We start from the raw sequence: 16,610 nt of genomic DNA, 5'->3' as shown, positions 1-16,610 counted from the left end.
GATTAAATTTAATAAATAATAAGCATAAGACAACCTTCTAGGCAAGGAAGCCATAATACTTTCTGTCCAACATGTGCCCGAATAAGCCCAAGTTTACCGCCTAGATTTATGTCGAGGATCAATGCAGTTTCAAAAAAAAGCAGCTGTGCAATTAAAAGTTAGGTTCCAGGCCATATGGACAAATGAGATTTGAAGAATGGCGGCTGATAAACTTAAGTTCAAAACAAAGGTGATAATCTATTCCCTAAAAAAGCTGTATCCACAGCACAAAAATAATTTTTACCGAAATCGACGACATACGTAAACTTAATTTTCCGGAGCACCTTAGACTAATCTGAAATTACTCTCTACGTTGCGTCACCTTTTCACTGACTTCAGCAGGCTAGTGCACTGTGCGGTTTTAGAGGTTATACTTATCATCGTCGCGGTGATAACCTGATAACCACCGTTGTCTCTATTTCCAGTATTTTTTTAAGATGTATTGTTTGCTAAAGATGCGAAACAAAGCAACAAACAAAATTTCCTTCTGCCTTCTGTTGCATGTACTAAAGCAATTTGGGACAGATTGTTGGTCTTTTTGCTTGGTAAGAGGGCAAATCAATAACCCGATAAAAGCTAAGTAAGTTGGTTTCGATCCCTTCCCCGTTTCTGCTGTGCTACTACATCGTCAACCACCTACGTATAAAGCCAGCGCCTGCACCAGCACCAGTCTAGCTTTATCTGTCTACATATATCGTAAACAGGTCTTACAGCCATATAGTTTCTCCCATCGCCCTGTCAGCCTCAGATCGGTTTGGTCTTTCTTTCTTCGGTTATTTCTTGCTTCCCAGTCTCTGACCTTTCTATGTTTCGAGTTCTACATTCGGTATCGCCGCTAAGCATTCGATCAGATGGCTAGACCACAACGTGCCCCTAAGATTAGCAGGCAAAAACGTTGCCTACTAAGCTACAACGGGGATTCCCAATCTCTGACCTAGCTAGAATTACTTGACCAAATTTACCGCATCGGCCCCTTTTAGCTTTCGAGTGTTGATACTTGTAGCTATTTGGTACGTGTTTTTTTATCCTAAAGGGTCATCTCAAAAGGCCTATTTAGCCAGCAGAAATTGTCGATTGTTATGATTAAGAGCATCCGCTGGTGACAGCAACGCTGCAACGATGTTCCAAAATGTGGTAGGCTTCATAAGGTAGCAATTGTGGAGGATCAGTGGTGCCATAGTCTGGCATACTATGATTTCCAAATGCGTTCTGCGTCTCTCTCTGCCTGAACCTCGCAATAAATAAGACAAAGGCAGCAAAATGTTCCTCTAGGCTCTAAGGCCGTGCCAATTTAACTGAGTGCCTGCCAGTCCCAAATGCAACTGCTTTCACTATACAATATCCGTTTGTGAAAGGGTACCCACTTAAGTTCACTCACTTCATATTCCTTCTGCATTTTCCCTATTGGTAGAAAACCAGTAAAGACGCACGTAGCCAGTCGACCAAAGCGCTACTCACACGATGCACCAACCAGACCCAGTGGCAGTAGTGTCCGGTGTGCGGGCTTCATCCGGCTTCCGGCCGGCCCGACGAATGTTGCATGCTTTCTTGCCCTCAACGACGCATGTCAACAAGAGCATGAATACTATCGTATAGGAACAGATGGGGGCCGGTCATAGGAACGGTCTTGTCGACGTGGCAACGTGGGTGCCAGCGCTGCTAATAACGATGTAATAGTAGACATGTAGTAATGCGACGAAGAAGCGACGGCAAACAAGGTAGTCAGTCATCGGTTAATGGAGGAGCATCGATAAGTGACCATTTGACCTTTATCACGCTAAAAGAGCGCGCACCAATATATTCTTCTGTAAGATACTTTTGCATATGGGGTCGCTACCCGGGCCGAGCCCACGGCGATTTCCTAGATCGCCGTATCAACCCGACATGGCTTTATGCCAAGCAGTGTCTGCCCATTCTATCGCTTGCCAAATAGAGCATTGGCAATGGCGTAGACGAGGTCATTGCTACATCAGAGAGATATAAACTTCCCGAGTAGGCCATAAGCCATTTCGTTCTTTTCTGATATTTTCGTACGTAGTAGGGTGCAGCGAATACCACTCTCGTAGTCTTGAGCAATACAGTCGATCTGGAATTCTGGTATTTCCCTTCTTCTTGTCCACAAGCAAAATCGGTGCCTATCTTTTGTTTTTTATGCTGTCGCCCCTATTTATTGTTACTGTTTTTGCTTTGGCGATTGTTGCTGTCGTTACGATTGGTATTGCCATTTGATGTTGGGTGTTGCCATTGAAAACCGTGATGGCTGTAGTAGGCATGAGTACTATGCCGCACGAGTGGAGCAATATTTTCACTCTATATTAAAGATATATTGAAACAGTAATAATCTCATTATAATTAGCGAGATTGGCACACGGCATGGGCGAACACATGCATTTGTTATCGGGAATTAATGAAGTGTCGATGCTGACCGTTACAGACGCGATCATGTTGCTTTTATCTATTCTACCAAAAGGTGACCATGGTGACTAAAGTAGGTTTCTTGGTGAGCATTAAAGAAAAGACGTCCGCTGTTATCGTCTACTCACTGATACCTTGTTAGGACAAACCAAAACGTATTACATGACCCGTCGTATAGATTACTTATCATCGTACCAGCATAAGTAAAATCTGCAGGGGTCTGTCAAGGAGGCTTCGAGCTTAACGAGCCATTTACAAAGCAAACATGAAGCTATAAACGAGTGACAATTAAGAAATCCGCAAACGACAAGGTTTATTTAAAGTCTGAACTTGAAGCGGACACTTTTGGTTATGACTGCTCTGCTTTTCAGATTATTTTCCATAGAAATGTGCTCCAGAACTGAACATGGAGAAAATCAAATTTTTCATCCATAAATGATAAGCTGAGTACCCTATTTCTGACGTTTTCTAATTGTCACATCAAAAATACCACACAGCTTCTCTAAGTCAACGCTTCCTTGCAAAACCTTCAAGTCGTAAACCTGCTATGAAAAATCTCTGTTCCGGTCGGAGTAGGTAAAATGTAGTATTGAGGAACCCGAGCTTCAAGAAAAATTATAATTTTCTATTTATCACAACCTATTTTGGCTCCTCGTACTATTTTCGGTATCTGAACATTAGTATGCTGTATAATTAAGACCTCAGCGAGTTATTAAGAGCGAGCGGGAGTTTCGACTGTTTTTATAATAAATATCTCAAAAGCGCCCTCTGGATGAAAAGACGCCAGGGCTCGCTGATTAAACTCCGCTAACGACATGTAATGTAATTAGGTTAAAGGAAATATACGAAATTTTTCAACACGAATCTTGTCAGCCTGTCGTGTCAAGTCCAGATTATCGCTATTCACACATTGACGTACGAGATAACAGAGACAGAAGAAAGGTGTCTACAAGGGCAACTAGCGAAAGGCACAGGGTACTGTAGTGAGGGCCGCAAGGCATGCTTGCGGATCACAGCAAGCTGTCTTGTTAGAACGGTTAAATAAAAATTAGTTTATTAGGAATATAAGGATGCAATCACTGTTTTGCTTCGAGTAATCAATGCGTACAACTTTACACCGTGCTCACAAATGAGCTACAAAGAATTCTAAGGACATCATTCGCTTAAGTTAATTTAGCATTGGAATATGTCCACCTTTCCCAATAGCTCATAGCTAAGTACAAATCAGTTTTCTACAAGTACAAATAATATCGTTGGGGTTACGAAACGTCTGCGAACAAAGTGCGGCCCATTCATGAGCCTGGCTGGAAAGAGAACTTCCGAAGTTATTTTGTACAGGCTTAAAAACAATATATGCTAACGTTCAGATTTCAGTCAACGATGGCCGCATGTTATCGTGGCAACATACTCGAAGTGATGCGCATTAGTCACTCAAAGTACGCCCTCTTACATAGTTGCTGACCGGTTTGTGTATACTTTCGCATAAGGCTGAAGTAAACGATCGAAGGCCGTTAGGTTATATAAACGCGGCGAATACGAGAGACTGTTTCTCTTCCAACTGCCGGTTGAGTTATATCTTGTATAAATTGTTATGATTCGATTAATTTACCCCTGAAAATCCTCAACTCGTTCAGAGTAAGGAGAAAATGTCAAATGTATTCATCAAAATTTATAGTCAAATATAGTTGAGGGTGCATAGTGTCAACATTTCAGCTTTTAGACGACTTAGCCCGCACAGTTTGGGCCTGCACCGTATCGTTCCACGATCCCAATTTACTGCTAGCTGCAAATGGAGCACGCCCGTAAACTGGCGACCGATAATTCGCCATGAACATCAGTAAGCTTAACAGCAGGTCTCTTGATTTATACTCTTTTCCAGCTCTGTCCTAAAAGAAAAGCTGGATTAAAATGTGATATTGTGCGATAATATCAACCAATATTAGTCTAGATTGCCAGTTTTCCAATGCTGTTACATGGTGGATACGCAGCTAATTCGCTGCCTGCAAGATCGTACGCACAAAACAAATGATAACCAGTTCTCCACAGTAGTTAAGGGTTAAATGCAGGACTCGCCACTAGCGTCCTTCTAGAAGGTGATAATCTTACGTACGATGTCGACCTGAAACGCCAAGCTTTTCGAGCAGTTCGACCCCGTGTTGGGTGCACTTTGTCGTGCCTTAGCCCGGTTTTATTTTTGTGAGCTTTCTGACCCTATCGTTCTGCCAATTTCCTTTTATCACACTCTGAGTGGGTGTAGTATCAGATATAAGGTACGTACGCTGTTTCCCTAACATTTCGGTACATGAACCATGGTTTTGTTGGCAACGCTTTTACAGATGTGATTCGCTTCGAACAAATTCCTGGTAGAAACAAACTACAAATCGCGTACCTGTGATTACTGTTAAAAGGAAGGCTCCTTCCGTAAAGTGCTTGAATGAAAATAAATTTGAATAAAAATATCGAACACCTTGCGCGACCCGTGGGCTTTCCTACCATTTCAAAGGGTAGCCCAAATTCACATACAATCAAAATTGGGTATCCCAACCAAAACCGGGAATATTAAGTTCAGTATCCAGTTACACATATGTAACTAACAGGCAACTAAATTATTTAGATCGATTAAAGTCTTTCAATATTTTTCATAAGTTTTATTAAAATTGCTGTTAAAATAGTCGCTTTACACTTCGAATAGATGCAATCAATGGGCGCAAGTGCCCAACTGCATTTTTCACGCTCAGTATCGTTTGTCCACCTTCTCGTTTCCGTGATAAGTAACGAGGCTGCCGGACGAAAAAACCAAACCATTTAGGCATAATTTGGCCACATCTATCACTGTCTTCACGCTTTCATTGTTTGCTTTGTTTTCCTAATTCGGGCAGTATTTTGTCAGGTGGAACATTTAAGGAATTAGGACAATTACTTATTTATCAATCAGTAACATGCTACTACCAGTTTTCTCTCAGCTATATATTATACTACCATTGCGGTCTTGCTTCGGCCAAAGTAAATGGAAATGAAGGGGAGACGTGCCTGCTATGAAACGTAGTTTTTTGTATGCCTCTAAGTGTCACGTGCATTTAGGCCCAAATTGCAAAACACTTATCTACATACGCACATGCACATTGGACTCTTCGTAGAAAGAAGCCTGCCGAAAACCTACCATGCGAGTGATACATGGGTTGCAAAAACATGAACTGCAATTGACACGATTGAGCCTGCGCGAGTGACCCTAAGCGACAGGCTCTAGGTAAGGAGAAGAAGGGGAGTACTGCCACAGTAGCCATGAGCTACTTCAAGCTGCGGCAGCTATTACTGCTGAATAGATATATTTTATTGCAATTAAATATGAAGTCTTTCTCCATAATGGATAACCGGTAGCCTCGCTTAACATGTATACATTATATGCTTGTTTATGGGACATTGCATTAAATTGTGATCTATCCACTTTAGTGCAGTATATACTAGCTACTCTGATCATGTTGAAATGTTTCATTCATTCGTTGTACTCGCTAAACAGTAAATAAAATACAATTTTTCAAATGTCTGATAGAAATAAATGTTCGGCACACACTTATCTTTTTTCGTTCTTAATGAGTCGCGGTCACAGATAGCATTTACTGGTCCCTGCCGATTATTGCGGTTTTTAGTGCTTACCACCATCACATCAATAATTATTCATTGAGAATTCAGAAACTATCAGCTCTACTCTTCTATTTCAAGTAATCAATGATCATGTCTGACTTTCTCTCACTTCCTCGTACGGATCAACAGATCGACGAGCGGTAACGTTTAGTCCTTTACGAATCAAGACAGTACCTTTCATATCCGCCCTTCAACCAGAGTATTCTAAAGTTATCTCAGAATATAACAGAGATAAACTGTCTTTTGTAAACATGGCATTTTTCAGAAAATTATTTTTTATGTCGTTATTATTTTACTTTACAAGCTGTCACCGTCGCATATTTTTTATTGACTCATAGAGGTTCATAGTTATCCTAGAAAAGGATATAGCCATATAGATAAGCTACTATTTGCGTATGCTTAATCCTTTTAGGTATAGGTCCACGTTAAAGTCATGCATTGCCGGAACCTTGTGTATGCGTTGTGGCTACAGCGAACGCCTGGCAAATGTCATAGCAATAGCTAGGGCAACCGGACACAAAGGTGAGACTTGAATTTCGTGCGTGCCATTGTTAACCTTTTGTAGACTGCAAGTAGAACCTGGAAGAGATATTTGACTTCATTTGGTGTTAGTAGATAGAATTCGCCAGACCCCTTTAGTTTGCCTATAGAAGTGAGAAACCAGAAAGCAGGGTCAGCAAAATAAAATGTTTTAGAACCAGGCTCAGTTCACCTTCTTATGTACCACTCAAACCTCTCTTCACCTGCCGAGCTATATAACTACTTCAGTTTTTGACAACGACGTCGAAACTCACCGCTACTTCATATGGCAACGTAAAATGTTTGTAGGAGCGACGATCGATTTGTTTCGATTTTTTTGCTCAGTTTCCATGCTGGTATTGAGTCTATCCTTCTCTCATTCACCGGTAGGACCTGTTCTACTCAGGAGCCTACTTTTGATGAGAACGCAATGGAGGCAAGGTTAGCATTGACGCACCCCAGCGGGAAAGGACAGATAACGTTGCCAGTAGCCAGGCAGCTTGGTTTATCCAAATCTATCACCAATCGAATAGGTGCATGGGGCACGATAACGTCTGCGGATAGATACAGTTCTGGGCATAGCAGAAATTAATGGGAACATTTTGAGTGACGGAGACGTATGCAAACGTAGCGTTTTACAAAGGAGAAAACGGAAGAGGTAATTCGAGCGCTATTCAATACGTGCCAATATAATAACCTTATACACACGTTTACGTATGTTTTTATGAACATAGCATTTTCTGTGGCGGTAAAGCCATGCAATGTGAACGCTTCAAGGCCCAGTGGAGTGTTTCATAACATGATATCGAAACGTACTACAACTGCGAACAGCTATCCAAGAGCTGTATTGATCGTTATATTAGAATGCTGTTTGAACTAGATACAGCCACTATCTGCATGTAATGAACGTAATTGATGTCATATTTCAGTAACTTATTGGAAAATGTGTATCTATATATATACATGGGTATACTTTTTCCTAAACGTCTTGGGAATAGTAGAATAAGATCGCATCTATTCAACATATCAGGGCATGTCTGGGTTCAGTTTTGATGGCCTCCAAAAAGAGAGAAAGAAAAAGGGACACAGAGCTGACAAACAACTTGACGTGTACGCGCATGAAAATACGTTGCTTGGATTCGTGGAAATCTGTGTAGGTACTAAAATAATTGTGAACCTAAAAAAACTATCCCCCTACGATACCGTTTATTCGCATTTTTGTGTACGTTTTTTTTTGTTAGAGCGATAGAGCCAACTCCGTGTCAAAGGTATCCGATTATCGAATGGTGATTTGAACCGGATTCAGTATATTGTGTTAGATTCAATCTTTATATGTTGTAAACGTGTACGACGTTATTATCAGTCGATATCGATAAAAAAAATGCATCAGTATCAATCGGTAGTGAGGACGATCCCTGATTCCGCAACAGAAAAAAAAAATGTATCAAAAAGACTCGGATGACAACATAGTAATAAAAGACACACTTCAGAAGCACGATTAAGTAAATAACGTTAAAAACACCGGCAGCCCATTTTTTTGCCGCTCTCCTCGTTACCTCGTTGTTAAGTGTCAAATATTTAAAGTACCGCTGTAGCCTCCATGGGTTCCCATACATTCCTGTTCTGTTGTGCTCGCGTTCCGACCAACTCGTATCTATCGCTTCACGCAAAAAGCGTCAAGCCGCTAGGTAGATCTACGACGGTGAATAGAACGGTTCCATTGTTTGCACTCAGTGGTCTACCATTATAAGTGATCGATTGCTGGTTCCGTATTTTTGTCGATTCGGACATTGGACGATGTTCTCTAATGCATCATAGGGCATCGTCGAGACTCAGTGCGTGTCTGTCTTAAGGACCTAGGCTTCCATTCCGCCTGCATTTCGCTCGATCAGAATTATGTTGAAAGGACTGTCGTTTTTCTACCAATCTTTCCTTTTATTCTGACCGGCCTCGTGAAGACACCCAACGGCGCGTTCTTGGTGAGCTCATTCGGTCGTAACTACAACAGCAGGACGTAAGGACTACTCGTTACGATGAATAATATCAAAGCACACAACGCTTGAACGAAGATGGAATATAGTGTCGTAAGTCAGTCCAATTTGCACGCCTCTCACCAGTGCCGACCATAAAGGTAAAAAAGGTTCCGTTTAGTATATGCTACTTTTTCGTAAGTATAAGAAACTGCTGGCATGGCGCTATTGCAAAGCCGTTTGTTACAGCTGGTCGATGTGCCATGAAAAATGGAAGAATTATCCCACTTTATTTTTCTTTCCTGTTGGCATGCCCAGTTTTGATTGGCATAAAAGTTGGTAATAAGTCGAATTCTGCAAATTCGAATGCACAGTATGTTCCCCTATACTTGTCCGATCAAGATGACTTCTACTAAGTCGACTTTGGCTATGATGATGTACTTAAAGCTTCACACATATAGCTATTAAACATATATCAATGAGATTTATTTAAATTAACTTGGATGTCAATTTGTAAATACATACGAATCGAGACTATATGCAATAATATGCCGGGATGCTATAGGCACCAAAACTCTGATGTCCTGGACTCTGTGTGCCCTAGCCTTTAAAAAGCTCTCGTATTAATTATGTTTTGTCATAGAAACTACTCCCTAATTCCAGCGCGCTTTTTAAATGTTTCGTGGTAGAATGATAATGCTTTTACTCTGTACAACACTTATTGCCTAGCGATATCTGAGAAACAAAAATAGCTATGCATTTCGAGTAATCTAAGTAAAAAATTACGAAATAAACAATAAGAAACCTTTCTCAGTTCTTATTAGCATTCAATTGCGTTTGCCTTCTTAATATTCTATTTTTTAATAGCCAAATAGGAGAAATAACGCGATTGTTTGGCCTGCCTAAACAGAACCGATTGACAGGATTCTAAATACATAAACGGTGTGCTTTAGACAAGCTACTTCAGTCATCCATGAACAGTGTAATACCTATGAAATTTCTGTCTGGTGCCATAGACATATGTTTCGATACGAAGTCAAATTTACCGACCCGAAGTGTCGAGTGTACTTTTGTGAACTACGTTACCTTCCACTCATATAGCAGGTAGTAGATATGCTAATATCGATAACAAGGAATGGTCTTGAGAAATTGTGGCTTGCTGGTTGCTGTACCCAGTTCTTGGTAAATCCGTCTAGACTGTTGCTGCAGGGCCAAAGATTGACGCTTGGATGTTATGCATTGAAAATGTTAGTGGCCTGTTTTGATGATCCTCTAGGCTCCTAGTTTTACGTGCGGTATCGCCGTTATGTATGTGGACATATACGCGCACAGATACTATCTACTCAGACCTTTGGATATAGGCATATTTTCGTGTGCTTCGATTACGCTACTTACACAAAAGTATGCCTATATTCAAAAGTGCTTCTAATGAGTATTTAGTATAGCTTGTTTTTTATATTCCTTATATTGCAGCCCAGATTTACTTAAGTCATATGCTTACACCGTAAAAGTTCCAAAAACGGATCTGAGTAACTGTGTTGAGCGCCGACGACTTTCTCCCTGTCTGATTGTCAAAAAACTATCGTTCTAAGCGGAAGGTAGACCTAGGATGTGAACAGAACCAAAGCTAATCGTTTGGCCTATATTTAAAGGTAGAACTGCTACCAAGAAAGCACTTTTCATTGATTAACTCGTAAACCTTACTCCTTAAAACCTTAAAGAGTTACTCGCGTAGCTAGCGGTATGATAGTTAGTCCTATCAATTTTACCTGAAGGAGTCTCCTCTTTAGTCAACAGAGCCTAAAAAAGCGGTGTGTGAGAGGCATTGACTGCTTGACGCTTCTTGCCATAACCCTGCCATTAATGCAGTGGTGTTCGTTTTTGCCGTGCTTTACTTTTGACTCGTTTAGCTTGCTAGAGTAATGTCTGCTAGCACTTGAAAATTTGCGTGTCGCTTTTTTGTTTGGTACATGTGATAAATCGATGTACAACGGTGTTTGATACGTCGATTTGATGTTCTAAGTAATAACGATACTTAACTACAAAAACATATACGTAGCCACGTACGTCAATTAAGAAATTATCATGCGGCTTCCCTTCCGAATACATCGGAGTTTAATGAAAATTTCGAACCAGCTGCTGGAAGAATGATTAACACTTCGAGATCCTAAGCAACTTGTTTACTTTAACATATCCCAGCTATTGAAGACATCAGCATCGATCGATTACAACATTATATCCGCAGATGGGATCGTGGAAGAAATAAATGATGAGCTTAAGCTAGGCGACAGTTTCAGGGAGGATTCGCCTATGAAAACACTATGGCGGATAATTTCATAATATCGCACCAATAAAGGCCTGCTTTAGCACAATACTAATTCTCGTTTTCAGAGTCTACCTGAGCGTTCTTTATACCGATCGTCTATAGGATCATGATGAAAAGAGACGTTTTCACTTGCGTTGACGTCACGCTTTTATCGAAGTAGTACTAAAAAACAAAGCTGCACTTAATTTTGATGTGGGTTGCGCAATGGGGACCCCTGTGATTAATGTAATACATTTGTCTCAATGTTGCTCGACGTACTGGAAGTCTGTGTATTGTACTATCTGCTTTCTCTCATTGGACACTGTCCTAATCGTAAATTACGCCGCACTATTCTGGTCAGCGTGTTTATGACGCTAAGCAATTCTACGCTACGGTTTTACTAAGTTAGTAATATTTCCTTATGTCTATGAGAACAATGTAGAAAATAATGATTCTAGATATAGTTTTACTATTCGATCCTTCAGATAGGTTCGCAGATAAATCTAAAGAACGCGCAAATGAACGATTTCCGGTTGATTGACAATGATGATCACCATGTGTATGGATCTTCAGTGCTGCAATTTATTTATTACTTTATTTTTGACAACGTACTGCTGTGAGATAAAAACAATGTTGAGAAGATCGGTAGTACGAAAGCATAAAATAATCAAAAGGTCATTGACGAGCAAGCAAGAACGAATCTTTCAATTTCATATGATTGAAAATCTATGGTTGCATAAATGAATAATATATATATACGCAATTTACGTGTACTTCGATACCTTGATCGCTTACGCTAACTGAAATATGCGCTCAGATACTCTTAGGCAATAAGACCGCTGATGCAAATACAACGACCACCACCTTGACCCTATTCTCGGCTCCTGATCTTTGTTCTACGATTATTTAAGCGATAAACAGTTATATATATACACGATCTGAATCTTCGATTCACAGAGGCACAATAAATATAAATAGCCATCATAGTTTCTTAACCTTATGATGCACTTTTAAGAAAAACTGAAACTTCAATATATTACTAAGATAAAATAATTTCAAATACCATCTACATATCTACGTCACGAAGCATCTATACAAATGTTCCTATATGTGTAACACGAGATATATTAAGATAAGTTTCTGCTGGAACTTTGTTGTTCTTTTAAAGGTTCATTAATATCATTGCATTCTACCCTTCACGATATACTCGTACGTAGACATTTCGATGTAAGTTGAAGCTAAGTACTAGTCTCCCGATTGATACAACAGCAGTTTAACTTGACTGAAAGAATGCATCGATACTCACACCGCTTTATCAATAGATACCTCGTATAATATGACATGATTTCACGGACCCTTGACTGAAGACGCTGACGGATATTGAGACGTCACATGCACACCATTCAGTTGCCCGCCCGCGACCGACATTATACAGTAAACGATAATGAACGAAAATCTACACTTTCAAATGGGTCTGGCAAATGTTATGGCATCGGACCCTTGTTATTTAAGAATTACTTTTTCTTTATGGATACCGCTACTTTAGCCAATCAGGGAGGGTCAAAGGCGAAACGATAACAACAACAACAACCTAAATTAAATAAAGGAAGAGAATCTGGCCCACGAAACTGTGTCAAGAAGTGTACAAGTCTATTATTATGATCGGAACCAAGCCTAACGCTCGTCTGCTTTTACAGATGGGTATTCAAACTCACGTACTTAATTAGCCTTTTATTGTACGATACCCAGTATTATCTTGACTGTAATCTAAGCTAAAGCAGGTTATGATGTGCTCAATTTGTTCAAAGCCCAAACTCGAATTCACTTCAACTACTTTATCATATTTTTGGATCATCCTCGTTAACCCGCTGCACTTGTCCTTGTTGCCCCATGGCTTTTTTCTAACTATAGCCTCCTTATTACTTTGTCCTAATAAACGCAGTGTTGTCTCACTGTCACATATTAAGAACTCCTATTTTAATAACTCAAGTACTTTGTTTTGATTACTCAATTACCCTTAACTAGGTATTCCTGTCGACGGTGTGGTCTGGGTAGCTAATATACACCTCTTTTAATGCGTTGGTATGGCAGCCACGAACAAGCTGCCATTGCTAGTTTAAATGTTGGTATTGGCAAATAATTGCTACGACATATGCCTACCATGTCGCTTCGTAAGTCTGCTGGAGATATATCCATCAATACCCACAAACCAGATAGCCAACAACCGATAAAAACAAATATGGCATAAAGTATCAGACGTGATCTTAATACTTCGCAATGTAAGTCTGTCTTTCGCGAGTTTCAACAGGGGACCCAGTTATACAAAATCTCGCGGTTTGGATTCGGCATAATTGAATATACAGGGCGTAACCGTGACAAAAGTAAGGATGTTCCAGTACCGTATCCAGTTATGCCGGGACCTTCTAATGGGTATTTTATTTCCGTGTATCAATTATTCGTTGACGTGTTAGTCCCTCACAGCTACTGCGCAGTTCCAAGATAAAACTCAATTTTCAAAATTCTTAGACCGCTTGAATAGGTAAGCGAGTGAGTGAAGTAAAAACGCGGACAATTACCTTGAAAGAAGGGCTTAACTTATTTCCATGACAATAAAAAATAATGAGAAAAATTGTTGACTGAGAAACCGGTTGTAAAAAAAGACCGGAAAGATCATCCTTCCCCCCGTTAAAATTAGAATGTATCGAATTTTATATATCTTAAAATAAAGCTGATTTTTCCCAGACATTTCGTTTTTCATAGAGCATTTAGTTTGTCATTTGGTCAAGCCGATGAGCAAGAAGTTACAAGTGTCGTTAGAGCCATTGTCGAAATGGCCAGCACATGCATATATATACGTGTATAAAGTCTATCTTGTACAATATTATTGTTACTATAAATATTTATTACATTAAGTATATAACTACATGAACGTATATTTACTATAGTTGATAAAATGTCTACTCTGGACTACGTCACTTTTCTCTCACAAAAGCGCTTCAGCTAGCTCAACTTTAAACTGCTGCCCGACCTGACAATTGTCGTCCATTATTAGATCCGTTGCTACTGTCTAGCCGCTATCTAAGACGAACAAAGTGCGTCCACATAAATATATCCCTTATGTATCTTACAAATATATATATATATATATGCGTGCTATAAAAAAGCAGTTTGTTTAGCTGAACTGAATTGCAACTGTACAGCCCTAAACGCATAGAATATATTGTATAAATTGATAGAAAGGCACACGTCCGTAAGATGGCAGATTTCGCTATGCGATAATGACTATTGCTTTCCACTTTCTCCCCCTCGTATATTCTAGAAGGAGTTGACTTGCCTGTTCCCAACGCTGTTGCCGCTATCTGAAGCAGCGGCTGATTGATTAAATCACGTCCGTTCATCAATGGGCCGAGCCAGCGGCCCGAAGGTCGTCGGCCTTTTTCTTTCGTCGTCCTTCGTTAGAAGCAGTAAAATGAAACATATACCATGACAGCGCAACGATTGCAAAAACAACAAGAAGCTATCGTCATGGCTACCATTAGTGTCATTATGGTGTTCCCGAAACCTTTATAGATACATCATGTATGCATCGTTGCTATTAATGAAGCAGTAGGAAGTGAACAAGCGGCCAGCTTCACAAGTAATAATAACTAATGATAATTTTCGCCCTCCATATAGAAATATATCACTGGATAATACCACGATACGAAGGCGTAAAATTTAAGAAAAAGCATCATCAGAAATCCGTGTGAGTCACTTTTCTCCAGTTAAGGCGATCACGAGCAGCCTAGCAAACTTGGTTCGCTGTGCGAACGTTACTCCATTTGCCGGAGATCCCTGTATCATGCCATTCGTCTACATAGCATGTATTTTGTGCCTTAATCAAGGTTCAGGTCAATATGGCAGAGCTGTCAACAAGCAACATCAGCAGCAGAGTAGTAAGGTAAGGCCACATATATACATCATACTCGTGCCGTTCTTTAACAGGACAGGCGGCAGTTGTCAACATGTCCGTATCGCTAAGTTTCTGGTTTACCAAACGCCTTCGTTAGATGACCATAACAGGTTTCGGCCTGAGGTGTATAATTTCGACTATCTTACGTACTTTTATGTACTATCTAATGGCTAATTAAGATCGACGACGAATAATGAGGCACACATATACAACACCGCAGCTGGTATCATATACCGTCACAGGGCGTTAAACTAGGTTCACTTAGTGACAAGCAACTATACATTTTGGTAGCACGCAAAGCTTTCCAGTGCTGAACATTAGGGAAAAGATATGGACACAGCTTCGGCGAAACTAGCAATGTAGTAAAAAAAGCACAATCGATCATTACCTGTTGAGAATATGCCTGTTTTGTCGCGTTCCTTTCCTTACTCCCTCCCCGCTCCTTGTCCTTTCACATTGCGTTTCGTCGCTGAAAAGACGCTGGGACTCCAGCTCGGCCTCATCCTCGTCCGATAAAAAGTATACGACGAGAAAATATATAGAAATCTTTAAGAAGGTAGCTGTATTCGTCAGCGGGTCGATAACCACTACGCTATATAGCAACATGAAGGATCAACGAAATTAGTTAACACAACAACAACCTACGGACAGAAACTACTGCGTGTCGCTGACGTTAGGAACTCCGGGCGAAGCCGATAATTTCTCATGTAGCAGTAGAACTTTTTATAAGATTTCTTATAGACAGAGGAAGAAAAAACAACGACGCATAGACAAAACGAAATAACCACACAATGTGCTTAAAGCACGTGTGGCCAAAAAAACACAACGAAGAGCTGACGAAGAACATCATCTAATGGGTGGCGATGGGTCAAAGGTTACCTATTGTTACGTCTCGTGAAGTTGCTTACCTATTCTACGTAGCCGTAACAGTGGTAGTTACGTTCAGGTGAGCGTGTGAACAATTCTGTCCTCCGCCTCTCTTTCTCTCTGACCGTTTGCTGTCCGTTTTTCTCTAAACGGAGTCGAAAAAATGATTGAAATCAAGATCGCGGAATACATAGTGTCTGATAATAGGAAGCGCTGAGAATCAATTGATAGGCCGCCTTGAAGACATAACGCGGGAATTACTCAACATCACCTCTGTGAGTATAACATTAAGCTTTAACGAAAGACAACTGAAGCAGCTTCCACCAGTTGCTCGCTTTAATTTACCGCATGAAAAATAAGAATAGGCATATTATCTATCTGCACAACATAAATATATTTGCGCCTTCTCGTTGAATTTTTCAAAAAATTCGTGATCTAATATTGGTATGTTGGGAGCTCATCATTTGCCCAGGCGCTAATAAAAAAAACTTCTACGCGACAGTCAACTTGCTCCCACATCGGAACATCAGGAAGAAGCCTTCGCAGATCGTGCTTTAGGACTTAACACCAGGTTACTTCTACAGATTTTTTAGATTTTTCTGTGTGAACGAACCTCGATAAACAAGCGCCCTAAAGACGGGCAAAGAATATAGTTCATCAATTTTCATTTAATTATTTGAAAAAGTTTGGAAGATACGGTATAAAAGGCATCCAGTAATAGCCTTTTTTGCATTTTTCGGTATACAGTCTTGAAGTAGTTTCCCCAAAATGTCAGTTTTGTTAAAATTACACATGTGCGATTACCCTAATTCGAAGACTCAACGAGTAAACCAGCCATCATTACAGTTGCACACTAACATATCCTTTCGTAAAAGTAATACGCTGTGAAATACATGGCTTG

General features: G+C 40.2%; 1 protein-coding gene across 2 annotated transcripts in view; it reads right to left on the bottom strand.

Annotated features, from left to right (window-relative positions):
• ec (ubiquitin specific peptidase echinus) overlaps nucleotides 1-16,610 on the bottom strand; it is a 201,708-nt gene that overhangs the window by 107,004 nt on the left and 78,094 nt on the right. The window contains exons 3-4 of one of the 2 annotated variants that reach the window (XM_086978229.1): nucleotides 15,751-15,854; nucleotides 15,231-15,346 (exon numbers count right to left, since the gene is read on the bottom strand). The gene's annotated coding sequence lies outside the window, so the exon portion shown is untranslated. Of the gene's footprint in view, nucleotides 1-15,230; nucleotides 15,855-16,610 lie in introns of both variants that reach the window. The other variant, XM_022792386.2, reaches the window with a different exon arrangement.

This window comes from Varroa destructor, unplaced genomic scaffold (genome assembly GCF_002443255.2).
Source record: "Varroa destructor unplaced genomic scaffold, Vdes_3.0 BEIS01000001.1, whole genome shotgun sequence".
Lineage (NCBI taxonomy): Eukaryota > Metazoa > Arthropoda > Arachnida > Mesostigmata > Varroidae > Varroa > Varroa destructor.
Note: the sequence above shows the minus strand (reverse complement) of the source record. Positions and strands in the feature narration are given on the sequence as shown.